This window comes from Macrotis lagotis, chromosome 1, assembly GCF_037893015.1.
Source record: "Macrotis lagotis isolate mMagLag1 chromosome 1, bilby.v1.9.chrom.fasta, whole genome shotgun sequence".
Taxonomy (NCBI): Eukaryota; Metazoa; Chordata; class Mammalia; order Peramelemorphia; family Peramelidae; genus Macrotis; species Macrotis lagotis.
The window spans coordinates 188,317,658-188,335,891 of NC_133658.1; the positions used below are offsets into that span (position 1 = coordinate 188,317,658).

The window sequence follows — 18,234 nt, forward strand, 5'->3', positions numbered from 1 at the left end:
GACTTTTGCTCTTCAAAAGTTCCACCAATACTATTAAGGCTCTATTAAATCTAGTCTCAGCTAAGACCTATGGATGAGGGGAGAAAAGGAAACAATTAATGAGGTAGTGAGAGGTTCCAGAATCAAACAGTTGCTTTTGAAAGATTATATGGGCTTAGCCCTGGTTTCACAGCTTCTAGGAGTCCTTCCCGGTCTCTCCTAGGTGATTAAAAAACTTCTGTATTCTATTCTGGGTACTGCCTCCTCCATTGTTTTCTGTGGTACCTGTAATACAGGTAGAAAGAAGGTTAGAACTATTGTAAGATAAAGGGAGTAGACTGGGACAAAAGCAAAAACAAGGAAAGTTTTAAACAAAGAGATACAGTACAAGGTCTTAACAGGGACTGTCTAATTTCTTCCTTCCTTCCTTCCTTCCTTCCTTCCTTCCTTCCTTCCTTCCTTCCTTCCTTCCTTCCTTCCTTCCTTCCTTCCTTCCTCCCTCTTTTACAGATAGGTGAGGGGAAGCAAAGCTTGGTAATCCTGATTAAAAACAGGATTTGAGATTTTGGTTACATTTTCTTTTTATCTTTAAAACCCTTGTATTTATCTTCCATTGTGGATTCAGAATTGTGATTCCTAGCTGAATTCAACACTTCTACTTTTCAAATAGGACTGGGAAACTGAAATGATCTCTGAAAGGGGCTGAGGATACTGATGAGAAAAGCTCTAGAAGAATACTGAAGTATCAGTCTCACACTTCCTGGTATTGCCTGGATGAGTCTACTGGGACCAGCAGAGAAGAGCTATGGGTGTGTTATATAAATTTTTAAAAAATTCTTGACAGAGGTTGCCATGGTAATTGGAGCAGTAGGGGACACATGCTGCTCTGGCCTTGAGCTGCTATTCTTCCCAGCCTTATCTTCCTGTGAGCTCCTGCTTAGAGACAGTGAAGAGGGTCCCTGAGATGAGAGAAAAGGCCCCTAATGGGTCCTGATGGCATTGCTTACTTCCAAGATTTCTAACCTTTGCTGATATTCCATTCAAAATACTCCTTTCAATAGCAGCAGCTGAGATCTCTTTTTAAAGAATCATTACTAACCCACCCATTCCAGCTAGGGAAGGCAGGCATTTCTAGGATAATAGGTTTAGAACCGGAAGGGGCCTTAGAAACCATTTAGAGCACCTTCCTCTCCCCTCCCCCCAACTCATTTTACAGGTGGGGAAACAAAGGTACAGAGAAGTGAAAGGACTCGTCTAAAGTCTCAGAGGGAACAGAGACAGGATTTGAACCGAGGTTCTCTGATTCCAAACTCAGGGCTCTTTCTGTTGTATCATGCTAAAATGTCAAATTTCATCGTATTCAAAAATGAATCCCTACCTGAGCCAACTCTCTCAGAAGAATTCATCTTTTTTAATAGCCATATCTTTTTTAAAAAAGATTTTGTTTATTTTGAGTTTTACAATTTCCCCCCCCAATCTTACTTCCCTCACCCCCCCACAGAAGGCAATGTGTCACTCTTTACATTGTTTCCATAGAATACATAGATCCAAATTGAATGTGATGAAAGAGAAATCATATCCTTAAAGAAGAAACATAAAGTATAAGAGATAGCAAGATCGGACAATAAGATATCAGGTTTTTTCCCTAAATTAAAGTTAATAGTCCTTGGTCTTTGTTCACACTCCACAGTTCTTTCTCTGGATACAGATGGTATTCTCCATTGCAGACAGCCCCAAATTGTCCCTGATTGTTGCACTGATGGAATGAGCAAGTCCATCAAGGTTGATTATTGCCCCCATGTTGCTGTTAGGGTATACAGTGTTTTTCTGGTTCTGCTCATCTCACTCAGCATCAGTTCATGCAAATCCCTCCAGGCTTCCCTGAAATCCCATCCCTCCTGGTTTCTAATAGAACAATAGTGTTTCATGACATACATATATCACAGTTTGCTAAGCCAAATGAAGGACATTTACTTGATTTCAGTTCTTTGCCACCACAAACAGGGCTGCTATGAATATTGTTGTACAAGTGGTGTTTTTACCCTTTTTCATCATCTCTTCAGGGTATAGACCCAGTAGAGGTATTGCTGGATCAAAGGGTATGCACATTTTTGTTGACCTTTGGGCATAGTTCCAAATTTCTCTCCAGAAAGGTTGGAAGAGTTCATAGCTGTCCCAGATTTCCCACAACCCTTCCAACAATGATCATTATCCTTTCTGGTCATATTGGCTAGTCTGAGAATTGTGAAGTGGTACTTCAGAGAAGCTTTAATTTGTATTTCTCTAATAAGTAATTATTTAGAGCAATTTTTCAAATGACTATGGATTGCTTTGATCTCCTCATCTGTAAATTGCCTTTGCATATCCTTTGACCACTTGTCAATTGGGGAATTAACCATATATTTTTAATACTGCACAGGAGGTAGTATAATATTGGGAAAGGCCTTTGTCTCAAAGAGATATAGGTTCTAGTCTTGGTGTAGCCACTTATGCAATGTGTGACCTTGGGCAAATCTTTTTTGAACCTTAGTTTTGAGTGCATTGGACTAGACAATCTTCAAAGACCCTTCCAACTCAGACATGCTATGAGTCAACTGAAAACACTCCAAAGTTATTAATGATCTCCTAACTGATAAACGCATTGACCTCTTCTCATTTCTCATACCTCTTGACCTCTGTAACATTTGACACTGTCAACAACTCTCACTTTCCTGGGTTTTCATGAGACACTGCACTCTCCTGATTCTTTTCCTATCTCTCTGATCTCTCCTCAGTTTCTTTCTCTGGATCATTAATCCAAGCAGAGCTTTTTTAAAGCACCTACTATGTCTCAAATGTTTGTTATCTGACAGATAGGTACTGTGCTAAGTAATCAGGATGATGATGATGATGAAGATGATGGTGCTTGTCCTTCATTCTTGAAGAAGACCATGACATCAGGGAGGTGATGCCATGACAAGCCCATGAATTTGATTTGAGTGAGGGGGTGCTGTGTAAATCAATAGCTTCATTTTGTCCTACAGAGTCATCTGGGTCCAGTGGCCAGATGTGAAACAGGATAACTGGAGATGACCCTGGATGTGAGGCCATCAGGGTTCAGTGACTTGCCCAAGGTCATATAGCTAGTAAGTATCAAGTGTCTGAGGTTGATTTGAACACCCATCTTCCTGACTCCAAGGCAAATTCTTTAACCGCTGTGCTGCCTAGCTACCCTAAGCAATCAGGATATAAAGAAAAGCAAAAAGATAGTCCCTCCTCTCAAAGATCTCACAGTCTAATAGAGAAGAAAAACAGAATATATTCAAAATAAACTGAAGTTAATTTTGCAGTGGGTATTCCCCAGAGTGTTGCCCTGGATACTCTACTTTTCTTTTTCTTGGTAATCTCATCTACTTCCAAGGATTCAGATATTATTCCTAATGCCTCCATATCTACATATCCAGATGTCATCTTTTTCGTGAATTCCAATTCTGCATCACTGTCTGTTGGAAACTACCTAGATGTCCAAAAGGCACCTCAAACTCAACAAATCTAAGAAAGATGTATTCTTCTCCCAAGAAATCAGTCAATCAATTGTTTAGTATGAGTCAGACAACAGTATTGGCTGTCTCACAGGTTATTGTAAGGATTATTATTATTATCTTTGTGAGTCAGACATGATGCAAGAGACTAGGAAAACAAAGACAAAAGAAAAAAAGCTTCTCTCTGTTTCTACTGAAATCACCCCCATAGTTCTAGTCATCCAAGTTTATAACCTGGGAGTCTTCTTCAACCCTTTATTCTCCCTTATCACTCATGTTCAGTCATTGACAAGTTCTATCGATTCCATCTTTACAACATATTTGGCGCCTGTTCCCTTTCCTCTACTAACCCAGTTAACACCCAGGTAAGGTTCTGGTAACCTCCTACTTGGAAAACTACAAGAGCCTCCTATGTTAATTGTCTTTTGACCTTTAATGACTTCCCTCACCAGTCTATCCTTTGCCTTAAGTATATAGCAGTCAAATTGCAATACCTACAAATCAAAGCCCTCACCATGTCCATTTCCATCTCAAGAAACTACCTTGTGCTTGGCAAACTGGTAGAAGTTAATGAATGCTTATTGAATTGGGGGGGAAAGTATACTGGATTTGGAATCAGAGCACTTAAGATCACTTGCTACCTATGTAAATTTGAACTAATCACTTCTGCTTGAATCTCAGTTTCTTCATCTGTAAAATGAGGACTTGATTAGAGGGTATCAACAGTCTTATAATCTTAAAATGTTATGTTTGAGGTTATGTGTTAGGTGTTGGGGTTGACGGGGAAAATAATACATAGTCCTTGCCTTCAAGGAATTCATAACCTAGAAGAAGAGATAAAATATGTACATAAATAACTATAATAAAAGATAATATATGGCAAATGCTTCATAAATTATGAACTTTCATAAAAATGTGGGATAATGAAAAGGTCCCTGAATCTGGAATTGAGTCCCTGCTCTGCCACTAACTTGCTGTGTGATCGTAGGTTAACTTTCTTCTCTCTGAATCTGTTTTCTCAGTTGAAAATGATCTCCAAGGCTCCTCCTGATCTAAGATGCTATTACTTTATGGTTCATTATTAGCCACACCTAGGTTGTGACCTTTAGCCAGGTTATTTACTTCCTGATGTAGATATTCATGTATTCACAATCTTATTCTATAACTAGTGTTAGGATCATGCACTCCACAAACATAGCATACCACAAACATACCACAAAGTAGTGTCATCTGAGGAAATGGAAGCTTGATTGGAAAAAGCATCCACTCTCCCTCTTACTCACCTTCTCCACCTTAGGTGTGGTTAGGAAAGGGCAAAGACTGCTAACGCCTTGTTCTAATTACAGAAGTACTCAATTACCTTTAAAAAAATCCTTTAATATTTAAGAGAAATAATTAGTGAGAAATTGGGTACTTTGTTAGCTTCTGAAAACTGGTCTCTCAGACAAGGGATATTCTTTAATGGTAGCAGATGAAATGACATCAAGTTTGGTCTTACCATAGCTGATTCTCAAAAAGGTGGCAACTTTCTGAGATAGAGAGTGGCAGGAGCTTGTTCCCTAGACCAATTTTATGAGACTGGAGGTTTGCCGGGAGGGGTATCCCAGAGGCTGTGCTGAATAGTGGATAGAGCATCAGAACTAAATATTAGGAAGTCCTGGATTCAAATTCTATCTATGATACTTAAGAGGTATGTGTGTGGGGTCACATAAATCACTTTGCCTCAGTTTCCCCATTTGTAAAATGAGAATTAAATATCTACTATCTTATTTGGAGCAAGATCAGTCTGGTGGCTTTTGAAGAATATCTTTTCCAAGAGTTCTGATTCAGGTTATAGTTATGGTGTTTGTTTTAGATCTTCCAATAAAACATTACTTCTTTAATTTTGTGAATTACTTTCAGGAGGTGGAATTGTTGAGTGGTGATTTCAATGTTTGGGGGTAGCAGGGGTGGGTTTCATGCTTTGAGACAATTTATGCCAGAACATCCAATGAAATGTTAGGAGCAGCATTTGCCAGAATATATTCAAGGTACTATATATTTCTTATATTCCACCTTTCCTTCTTTCCCTTCTACTATGGACATCGAAGCCATATAAAACCTGAAATTTGTGGATCAGAATTTAGCCACTTTCAAGAGTTCTTTCTTCCCCACCCCAACCCCAAACCTACAAAAACGGGCTTTCCCTATTACTGAAGCTCCAGAGTTTAAACACTGTGAGTGTCGGATGTAATATTTTCCAAGAGATTCCAAGGCCCTGGAGGGCATCAGAAATGTCTTTTGTTTTTTTGTATTTCCCATAATACCCAGGATATTGCTCAGCCTTCAATGTAACTTCAAAGAATATTACTGATTAACATGATCAGGAACTCAGGAAATATCGCATTCCAGCATGATATTCACTTTCAGAGCTGCTCAGGGAGATGGCAAAGTAATTTAGAGACAAAAAGCAACAGGCCTTGATATATGTGGGATCACAGGATCATAGATTTTAGTGCTACAAGGGGCCTCAGAGATCAACTAGTCTAATCCTCTCATTTTACAGATGAAAAAAACCTGAGACACAAAGAGGTAAATGGCTTCCCAAGGACACACAAATAGTAAATGGGAGAATATTGATTTGAACCCAGATCCTTTGACTCCAAAACTAACGTTGTTTCTACTGTTCCATTTTCTTAGATTCAAACCTACCTTTTTAATTCCTTTCATTTTTAGAGTACCTTCCTTTGAGGAAACTCTTCTCCTCTCCCTAAAATATTTCCTGATAATCCTTATAGCATATCCTATATGTGAAGGATAGTGTTGTTGTTATTGAGCTGTTTTATTTGGGTTTGACTCTGTGACCTCATTTGGGGTTTTCTTGGCAAAGATACTGGAATGTTTTATCATTTCCTTTTCCAACTCATTTTAGAGATGAGGAAACTGAGACAAACAGGGTTAAAATGACTTGCTGAGGATCACACAACTAGTAAGTGTCTCAGGTCGGATTTGAACTCAAGAAGATGAGTCTTCTTGATTCCACTCGCACTCAGTTCAATATGTCACCTAGTTGTCTAGAAGGATGGTACTGTATAGTAGTAGAAAGAGCTGGGGGAGGGATCAGGGTACAATGTGAAAAAGCTTAGAAAGTGACCTCTGTAATTTATTGCTATGAGAGGCCTAGAAACCCCTTCTGGGTCTTGGTTTTCTCATCTGTAACATGAACAGGTTGGATCAGATGTTTCTAATGTCCTTTCAGTCTTATGGTGCTAATAATCTCTGTTCTGCTGATTACTAGCTGTGGGACCGTGGGACAAATCACTTCCTCTCAACGGGTCTTCCATTTTTCCACCAATAAAATGAGGCATTTGAACTAAACGGGTTCTTCCAATGTCCTTCCAATGCTTACATTATGTGATTCAGTGAGAGGAAAAGGCAAGGCTAGCTGTACAGGCTATCATTTTACAGATGATGAAGCAGGTACATGCACACACACACACATACACACACACACACACACACAGAGAGAGAGAGAGGAGAGAGAGAGAGAGAGAGAGAGAGAGAGAGAGAGAGAGAGAGAGAGGAGAGGAGAGAGAGAGAGAGAGAGAGAGAGAGAGAGGAGAGAAGAGAGAGAGAGAGAGAGTGCGAGAGAGAGAGAGAGAGAGAGAGAGAGAGAGAGAGAGAGAGAGAGAAACTCACAAAAGGCCTCCCAGGGAAAGGAATCTGAACTTTCTGGAGGAATGATAGTACCCAAATTCATAACTCTTTCTCCATCTCCTCACCTGGAAAATGGGAGGAACTATATTGATTTACTTTCCTGGAGTCTGTAAGGAAAGAACTCTTTTTGAAAGGCTTGTTAAGTCCTTTGCAAAAACAAAATGCTCTGTAAAGGCTGAATAATTGATGGGATACTATTCCCAGCTGCTTGGAAGCAGACTTACAAAGCTCTGGCTTTATCAAGAATATTTATAGCAATAAGGCTGTGTACAGTTAGCCCTTTTCTAGTCTTTTTCCAGTTAAAAGAAGTTGGAAAGAAATGTGCTATTCTTTGGGGAGGGTGGGGTAATAGTGGAGAGTGGGAAAGAGAGTCATTGTTCATTGGGGTGGGGGCAATAGATCTCATTAACTGACTTGACAAAGGGAAAGGGGTGAGTTCAGGGCAACTATGGGGAAAGTAGGAAGCTTCCTGGGAAACGGAAAAACTATGTCTCCTTTATAGCTGCCAATTCCTGAGAGCAGCTGCTTGTCCTGGCCAGCATGGCAGGGGGGAATGAAGATCATCAATAACCTGAGGAGCAGTCCCTGGCATAGTGCCAATTTTCTAGGAGAGATTATTGTAGAAAAAGTCATTTAGCCATGGGGAAGAAAGTTTATAGGCATTCTACCATTCTATATGTGAGAGAATCAGAAATGAGTGGGCTTGAGTTAAGCCTGGAAGGATGAAATCCCAACTTTATTGCTTTGTCAAATAAACTCAACTGAACAAAGAAATAAGAAGGGCTTACATTACAAGTTATTTATGGCTACAAAGCACTTTTACATATCAAAAAATGGCAGAACTGGAAGGAGCCTTAAGGACCATTTCAATTTGCAACAATTTTCCAAGCTATCAAGTCACCCAACCAGAAACCAAGCCCTGGTGAGCTTAATTCTTTCATATCTGCATCTCTGATGCTGGGGAATGATTCTTGATTACTGGTTGCCTCAGTTGTCCACTATATTGAGGTATAGTTCATTTTAATTCCTAGCCCTCTCATTAGTCCCCTTGCTATATCTTTCATCCCTTTACTACCATCTTCCATTTTCATTTCTATATCTCTAATTGAATCAGTATTATCACTGAACTTGGCAAGGCTGTGTTACTCCAATACCTAATTAACTAACCATTCCTGTAACTTGCCAAAACTATGCCATCCTGGCTCCATTGTTATCTCATGCTAGTAGAATGTAAGCTCCTTGAGTCAAGGAATTTTATATAGTCAACAAGCATTCATTAAATACACACTATGTACTATGTTCTGAACAATGGGCTAAGGACTAAGCGTACAAAGAAAGGCAAACAACTGTCTTGGCTCTTGAGGAGCTTACATTTTAATAGGTTGAAAACATACCAAAAAAAAAAACCCCAAACAACCTATGTACATTACAACCTATACAAGATTATTCACTGCTGTGGGAAGGGAGGAGGGAAGGGAGGGTGGTAGAAAAATCTGGAATTCAAAAGCTTGTAAAAGGATGCATGTAGAAAACTATCATTGCATGTAATTGGGGGGGAAAAGAAATAAATAATAATAAATAAGAAGCCTCCCTCCCCCTGCCATGTACAAACAGGATATAAACAAGATGAATTGGTGATAATATCAAAGATTAAAGAGGACTAGAAAAGGTTTCTTGCAGAAGGTGGAACTTAAACTGATTCCTGAGGGAAGCCAAGAGAAAGAGAAATCCAGGCATGAATGTAGTGCAAACATGAGATGGGGGTCTGTAACAAGGTGGTGATAGGGTCAAGAGGAGAAAAAGGGGCACACATGAAAGCTGGTATGAAGGTAGAATTAGCAACAGATTGAATATGGTGGAGAAAGACAATGAGGAGGCAATACCTAGGTTGAAAGCCTTGATGACTGGGAGAATGATGGTACCCTGGAGAGTAATAGGGAAGTTCCAAAGAGGGGGAAGGCCTTGAGGAGAAAGCCAGTGTGTTTAGTATGGACTTGTTGAGTTTAATTGTCTATCAGACATCCACTTTGTCCAAGAGGCAATTGGAGATGTGAGACTGGAGTTCATTAGAGAGTTTAGGACTAGACAAATAGCTCTAAGAATCATTTTCATAGAGATAATAATTGAATCCAGGGTTGCTGACAAGATTCCCAAAAGAAAACACATATTTTTCATTTTGTATTTCTGTGTATCCCTAGCATATTGTGGTTGGCACATAAATAATTTATTTTATTCATTTAGATTAACTTCTTCCTTTTATAAATCAGGAAACTTTAGCCTTGTGAGGTTAAGATGATTTGTCTAAGGTCAGATAGCTAGATAAGTGGCAGGGCAAAGCCTTAAACTCAAGTCTCTGGACTCCAAATCCAATTGTCTTTCAACTATTCCACAGTGCTAGCACGATCATGGAAGGTGGTGTTATTATTTTCATTTCACAGCTAAGGAAATAAGGTGCGAAAAAGCTTGCCTGAAATAACACTACTAGTAAGTGTCAGAGCTAGGAACCAAGGTCTTTCTTAATTCAGGGCTAAGTAGAACAGAACAGTTAACTCTAAAATGTCATCTCTTCTCACAAATTGAATTATAACTTATACTATGTTCTATTTCCAGAGGTGATACATTCATAACATCAGCCACAGTATTTTATAGGCCTTCTTTTTCCTTTCTCCCTGTGGAAGCTGCCCAATTTATATAAAGGCAGTATATCTGCATATAAGGCTCATGTGTTCTCAACACATAAAATTTTTTCAGAACAATTTAACTTATTGGTGCTGAATAGGAATGCAAAGTATTAAAACAAACAACAAAAGACTCTACTAAAGTAGGAATTGGCTCACTTTTCTTTACCTTTCTACTAATAAAATCTGAGTTCAAAAACTCTGATGTCCCCTAAAAATTATGTAATAGTTCTATTTATTTAATTTATTTATCATCCTATATGGCATTGTGAATCTCCATTTTTCCAAGTATTTTCTAACTGGAAAGGTTTTTTTAATTAAAAGTACCTTAAACTAAATGAAGGGAAGTAATAAATATTACTGTGCTATAAAGAAATGACAAATGTGAAAAGTTCAGAGAAGCATGAAGAATTTATATTAACTGATACAAAAATAAAAATGTAGAATCAAGAAAACAATATATACAATAAACACAACAAAGTAAATGAAAAGAATAACAACAACAAAACCCAGAGTAATTATATCCCCAGAGTTAAGAAAATCTCTCACCCTCCTTTTTGTTGCAAAGATTAGAAGCTATGGATGAGGAATATGGAATATATAGTTAGTCAAATGAATTGATTTTTATTAATTTTTTGGTTTTTCTCTTTCTTTTAAAAACTTTTGTTATAAGGGATTGCTCTCCATGAAGGAAAGGGAGGAGGAATATGTTGGTAAATAAAGTTAATAAAAAAGGCATCAATAAAAACTTTAACAGATTAAATAATATGAAATAGCCCTTGAAATTTTTCCTGAATTGGGGCAGGTTGCTTGACCCATGGATCAACCTATTTATAAAACAGTAGTCTGTGTATTTGTGGAGAATGAATTCTGGTTTATATGCAGCACTGAAATTTTAGTTATGTTTTCTCAAAAAGTGGGTATTGATGCAGCCCACAATCTGAATTCTCATTGGAAAGATGAAATTGAGGTGGGCTAGTTGATTTATGACACTAAGAGATACAGGACAAAAGTTGCAGTGGAAGGTGAAGGGAAAGAGGAGAGATGAGGTGAAGAGTCTAGCTCAAAGCCAGAGGGAGCTGGAAGACTTCTTGGTTTGAAGACATTGAGGGTCCTCCCTGACTTTTTCTCTTTCACACTGTTGGTGTTGGAAACTGAGCAGACACAAGTAGAGGTTTCAAAAATCCTGACTCACAACTCCATTTAATATAAGAAAAACTATGTGGGTGTCAGAGATTGTTCACCTACTAATTCAATCCTGTTTTGCTAAACCATTAATCATGGTCACCACTTTCCTAAAAAGCACAGGGAGTTACTGTGCAATATTCTTCCTATTATGTTTAAGAGACTGATGGTTCTATGGGGGAGAATTGACTGCTAGTTTCTACTTCCCACATAAAATTGGTGAGAGTGTCAAGGGGAAAAATCAGACTTATAAAGACCCAAGCCTGGGGTGGAGGATTGGGAGGAAACAAGGTGGCTGTTTAAGCCACACATGTCAGGAGACCTGCGGTTTGTGTCTCTGCTGGCTATTACAATTCTTACTATAGTTTTTGGTCTGAATTAACAGGCTGTCTTAATGCAATAAGTGCCTTGATCACAGGTCAAGAAGGGCTTTATTTTATCTATGGTTTATTTTACTGTGGAGCTGTCCAATCACATTGGAGAAGATGAGCATCAATGGAGAGTATCCAAAAGGAGTTAAGATGCAAGGGATCTCAGGCCCGCAGCATAGGAGGATCAAATGAAGAAACAGATGTCTAGCCAGAAGAAAAAGATTTATGTGGAGAACATGGTATTTGTTGAAGATTTGTCACAAGGAAGGGAGATAAAAGATGTTTATTTTGGTCTCAGGAAGCAGAACTAGGAGCAGTGACTAGATAGTATATAGAGAGAAAGATTTCAGATCAGTGTAAGGAAATATCACCTAAAAACTAAAATATAAATATAAGAAAAAATGGACTGCCATTAGAGTGAGTCTTTAAGTGAAAACTAGATGACTATTTGCTGGGGATTTAGAACCCTTTATTTATCTAGAATTTCTGCCTATTGCAACACATTGAAACCCTCAATCCTCATTCCTCCTCCCCACCTGATACAATCCTCTTTCCAATTCTGGAAACATAATCAAAATAATCCTGATTACTACTGATGTTATATTAATTGATTCTCTTATGGATCTACTCAACATTCTCATAACTTTCCAAACTGTGGCCACTTTAGCTACTATTTCCCAATTTTTCATTGTTTTCCTTATTAGAATAAATTCTTTGAGGGAAGTGATTGTCTTTGACTTTTTGTATTTGTATTCTGGGCAGTATTCTGGGCAATTGTTATGTTGTCTGTCCTTTGTTCTCAAAGAAGACTATGACATCAGGAAAGTGATGCTATGACAAGCACTTGAACTGGATTTGAGTGAGGAGGTGCTGTGCTTTTTCCTCCAGAGCCATCTGGGTCCAGTAGCCAGATATGAATCAGGCTGACTGGAGATGTCCTGGGATGTGAGGCAATCAAGGTTAAGTGACTTGCCCAGGGTCACACAAGTGTCTGAGGCCAGACTTGAACTTGGATCCTCTTGACTTCAGGGCCAGCTGCCTGGGCAGCTAGGTGCACAGTGGATAGAGTGCACCATCTGGAATTAGGAAGACTCCTCTTCCTGAGTTCAAATTTGATTGTGTGACCTTAAACAAAATATTTAAATCCTGTTTGCCTCAGTTTCCTCATCTATAAAATGAGCTAGAGAAGGAAATGACAAATCACTCCAATATCTTTGCCAAGAAAATCCCGAATAGGGTCACAACGAGTCAGATCCAACTGAAAATGCTTAGTACAATGGTTGGCACATATTAAGTTACTTAATTATTCTTTCATATGCCACTCCTTTTGACTTCTCCATCATGGTCCTGGAACTCATACCTCATCCTCCCTCTGCTCATGGAAACTTTCTGGATGGAGGGTAGAGAACTCCTCTCAGAATTTCCATTCTAAAAGTTGGCTGAACTTTTTGGAGTTTTTGCCATCATGCCCCCAAGTTCCTTTTTTTAAGTTGTATTCCCCTCCCAGATTATGTTTCTTTAGGATAGGACTGATCTTTCTTTTTTGGTAGTTGTGTCTCCAGAGATTAACCTGGTGCCTGATATATAGTAAGTTCTTAATAGATATTTATTTGTTATTGATTGATCTGGTTGAAGATCATGTGAAAGTGGGACAAAATAGCATCTGTGAAGTTATTTTTAATTCTGAGATTTAAATTAAAAAGCTTAAATTTATATAAGGTTTTTCAGTTTACAAAATGTTTATATATATATATATATATTCAAGTTTGATATGGAACTTCATATGAAATCAAGCTTTAAGCATTCATATATCACAGGAAAGGCTGCTACACGGCTCAGAGGATAGGGTTCCAGGACTGAAGTCAGGAAGAATCATCTTCTTGCATTCAAATCTGACCTCAGACATTGAACTAGCCATGTGATCCTGAGCAAATCACTTAATCCTCTTTGGTCAGTTTATTCATTTGTAAAATGAATTAAAAGAAAGAAATGGCAAGCCACTCCAGTATCTTGATTGAATAATAACATTACACAAGAAGTCCATACTGGAGGCATTCAGGGATCCATTTATAAGTTATCTCAAAGAGAAGAAAATTCCAAAAGAATGGGGGGAACAGAAAAGTCATTGATAGAATTTTTTTGTTATAGTCAAATTACTAACATGTCTATTGGTCTACTTTTTATCTCTAGAAAATCTTTATGAAATTGTCCTCATCTACAGGTGTGTTGAGATGATCCTTTAAGGCAAATAAAGACAGGGAGATCATGGCAGATGACTATCTATAGTAGAGCACATTTTGGTACAACTGATTGAAGAGGATAGAAGTTATACAGTAGCTTGCTTGGTTATTATTTGTTGTTTATTTTTAAAAAGCAGTGGGTCCAGGAGATCAAAATGTAACCTTTTAGGCTCTGCCCTAACAAGATGTGGCATATGCATATATTATGATCATATAGTATTCATTGATATATGCAACCACAGAGATATAATTGTTTACCCATTGGTGTTGGCAATTGGAGCAAATAGGATTGCCAAAGGTGCTTGCCTCAACCATGGAGAATGATTGTGCAGAGTCCTAATAGAAGAAGAATTCTTCTTTTAGAGAGTCTGTCTGTATGTCTGTGTGTGTGTGTGTGTGTGTGTGTGTGTGTGTGTGTGTGTGTGTGTGTGTCTGTGTGGGATGAACCCCTTTGGCAGTGGTAGCCTGGTAAAGCCTATAGAACCTTTCTCAGAACACTGTTTTAATTAAATAAAATAAAATACAAAGGTTTGTATAGGAGCCCCATTTATATTGAAATATAATTATCAAAATATATATTTTTAAAAATTAAGTTTATTGACTCCAAGTTAAGATCTCCTACACAGAGAGTACTCCAAATGTTCTTGCTTGCTGATGACATTTTATTCATTGTATTAAGTTCCAGATTATCATTGGACAACCTCAATGAGATTCTTAACCAATCTAAAGTCATTATCAATCTGACACTTAACCAAGGAGATAAAAGAAGAACAAATACAATGAGAAATAAATATTTGTCCAGATTGTGACATGAAGGTTGGATGGTTAGTCCATTATTCCATCAGAATTTCAGATAGATATACTGAACTAAGAGTTTAAAAGGAAAAAGAGGGCAGGGAGGATGGCAAAAAATTGTGATGAATCCAGTAAGAAGTAGCCACATTTGCTGTAGGTATGAGACAAAAAGCCCTTTTGGAATTTGTGGCCACATTCATAACTCAAATGGCAGAGATAATTAACTTGCTCTGGGGAATGGATTTTCTTGGTGGGTTTCACTGTGCAGGAGAATCTGAGAGTTGAAAAACAAGGAGAGTCATTCAGAGGAAAAAGCAATTGGTGCCTAGAGTTGGAGTCCTGCTTGTCAGGAGATGGCAGGTTTCAAAGCTAAGACTGAGGGAAGGCAACAGAAAATAAGGCTTTTCTGGTACTGGAATAAAGGGTTTTGAAGGATTCTAGATGTGCCCTGGCTGAAGATTCCAGCTGAGTCAAAAGTTGGAGTGGAGTAGTGGAGATTGTTACCCATCAGCAGAGAAATGTGCCCTGTAAAAAAACAGACCCAATAAACAGAGCCAGGCAAGACCACACTGGGATATAACTAATAGTGAGTTACATGTGAAAAAGTCACAATAAAAGTTATAGCAATGAGCTGTCTGGTCTGAAAAAAGAGGTAGGCTAGTGACTAAAAACTGAAGAGGAGTTTAAAGGATAGCATCAGCATTATTACTCCACATCCCAGACACATAGATAGATAGATAAACAGATAAATGGATAGATAGAGATAGATAGAGATAGATGATATGTATTTATTTATGTTTATATATGAAATCATCCCCTTCATGACCTTTCATTCATGCCACTTCCCTTTTGGAATTGACCCACCTAAATTACCAACTCTTTCCCTTTTGACTCCCAGCCCCCAGCTCTAACACAAAAGCAGTCATTGCTAAAGGAAAAGAAGTATGACTTGGCAAAGAAAACTGAATTGATGCACAGACAGACTCAAAGTGAGTTTTTCATTAGATATGTAGGAAATACCTATACAGTCAGTCAAATGTTAATTGACTATGAGATCCCCCCTACAAAGACTCCTGTCCACTGATACAGGAAAGACAATGATAAGCACTATCATTTTATTATGATGGCACTCTTTAGGAGGAGGTCAGGCTGCTAAAAATCTCCTTGTGGGCAAATCATTTACCATAATTGCTTGTAGGTTAAAATGACAAATGTAACTGGGAAATGGATAGAGAATGGAGCAAGGACGCTAATGTTAATGGAATTTGTAGGTTGTGGATGTATTTGGTGGTAGAAGAGGAGGACAGGAGACTAAAATGGGGAAAGATTAATCTCGGCCCTTCAAGTGAGCTAGTTTCAGTCACATTTTTTTCTACTCCAAAGTATTTTAAGTTCCTGAGGAGAAAGATCCAAGTTCAATCAAAAGTTGACTCTTCTCACTCTATGGGATCCAAGGAGAGAAAATGGAGAATGGAAAGAAGTTACCCCTTAGGTGCTGAGTGAGGAGGAATTCAAAACACAGGACCAGGAACAGGAAACTCAGTCAGGATTTCTCTCTGAGAACGTTTTTGTTGTTGGCATTGTTGGAGTTTGAAAAAAAAAATACCAGCAGCAGAAGCCACAGATCCGAATCCCATAACTTCTCCAATGTGTTTGTTCAGCCTTCTCCATATTTTTGGCTTAAGACTGAGGGGTTGGTAGGGATGGGCTTCAACAGATCAAAGGGGAAACTGTCCCTCCAAGCCAGCTCATCCTTGCCTCCTTTAATCATTAGGATCTGGAATAAGTTCTTGCTGACAGGGCACTTTCCAAGGCAAACACTGGGAGAGAGGGTGTTATATTTACCCAGGAGCTCACTAGGAGTTTATGGAGAAACTTGGTTTGGGAGACCCTGTTTGAGGTCTGGAGTCAAGAAAGGAGGAAGATGTGTTTACCAGCAACTGAGAGTAAAGCTGCCTTGTACAATCATTCAACAACCAAGGTTTATTATGTGCCAGACACTGTGCTAATAAATCCAGAAGATACTCAAAGCCACAAACTTATGTCTAAGCATCATTCACAACAACAACAACAACTAAAAAAGAAGCAACAGTAATTTTGAGGCTTTTAAAGAAACCCACTAAACCTAGGAAATTCCAGTACTTAGGACAGCAAAGAAAGGTCTCAGTTCCTTTGGGGTGGAGTGTTTCTCACTTTGTCTTAGTCTTAAAGCACCTATAGGCATAAAAACTTGAATTATTGACCTTGCAATATGCTCTTAGGCATTTCTGCTGAATAGATTCCATCAGCTTTGGACCTTTGATCCCTGGACTCTGGACTGTTGTTTGGGGGAATCACTAACAGAAACTGGGTACTTTCATTTCCTTGTGCCTGGGATACATATGGATTAAGTACCCTGCCATGAATCTGAGAATAGAACTAGGGAAAAATGCATGACATTATAGTATAGCTGTCCATCCCTAACTACCATACCATCTAGCCTTTTTATCCCCTGGGATTCCCCTCAGATGTTAAATGATGTCAACAAAAGGGGTTGAGCCACCATCCCCTGACCCCACTCTCCTATGGGCACGTGGTTTGGTGTGTAATTATAAATGTGTGTCTGTCTGCTGTGTTGATCTAATCATATATAGGTCTGTGAGAGACAACTGGAAGATACTTTCGGATAGGGGGTTGCTATTGTTCTTTCCCCTCCCCCCTTCCAACTGAGTTGCAATTACTGATTCATGAGAAGCTGAGAAAACCAAGACAAACAGCAAAACAAATAACAAAAAAATACCCAATCCCATACGTCTCCGGCAATCCTCTCCCATGTCAAAACATTTTTCCCACAAGAATATTTGCCATAGCTTTGTTCAGTGTCCTGATAAATCTCTGTCCCCAAACTCTTTCAAATGGAACCTGACTGAAGAGGATGTTCAGACAGGGAAACTCACCCCAAGGAGGGATCAAGGTTCTTCAAATCCTAGTGGCAGCAGAAGTCTCGGGTCCTGCTCCTCTGTCTCCTGCACACATCCATGCATCAGAGTGCATGCACACACACACACACACACACACACACACACACACACACACACACACACACAGATGAGACTGTCCCGTTTAATATTCCAGAGGCATATTTTCTGTCTTCTTCCTTCACACACCCAACTTGTTATTTGTGGTGTGGTCTGACTTGCTTCCTTGCCTCTTGGTTACTGTCTCAGTAGCTGCCTCTCCCTCTCGCTCCCTCCCTTTTTCCTCTCATGCTCCTGTGAATTCGCGGTGCTATTCTTTTTTTTTTAGGGACTTTTTTTTTTTTGGTTGCGTCAGGTCAGTTGCCTGGCGACGGCAGAGCTATTCTACCACAAGTCTTTTCAGTTCAGATTTTCTCTCTCCCTCTCATTCATACATACCACTAAGCCCAGAATCCTACCTCCCACCCTGTAATCACTCTGAAGAGCCTAAAGAAGACCAAACTGGCTGGGTCCTAGAAACCTTCTCGTTCTGCGCTCTCGAAAGGGACTTGAACTGAACCATGAACTTCAACGAAAAATATTCATTTGCTGAACTCTGAATCAATTCAAATCCAAAAAACCCCCATATGCATGCTTACACATGATATAGCCACACTAAAATACATATATATGGAATACATGCATGTACACACAAAACCATATCCACTTGTATTTTTCTACAGTATCATGGACAAAACCAGATGCTTTTAAGGCATGCCTAGTAATTATAAATATATGATTTCGTTATAAGAACATTATTACTATTTTACATT

General features: G+C 38.8%; 1 protein-coding gene across 1 annotated transcript in view; it reads right to left on the reverse strand.

Moving 5' to 3' along the window:
- The window catches only part of FAM167A (family with sequence similarity 167 member A), a 57,766-nt gene extending 40,051 nt beyond the window's left edge, over positions 1–17,715 (reverse strand). Inside the window, exon 1 of the mRNA XM_074209506.1 lies at positions 17,402–17,715. The gene's annotated coding sequence lies outside the window, so the exon portion shown is untranslated. The remainder of the gene's footprint in view (positions 1–17,401) is intronic.
- Positions 17,716–18,234: the final 519 nt, after the last annotated feature.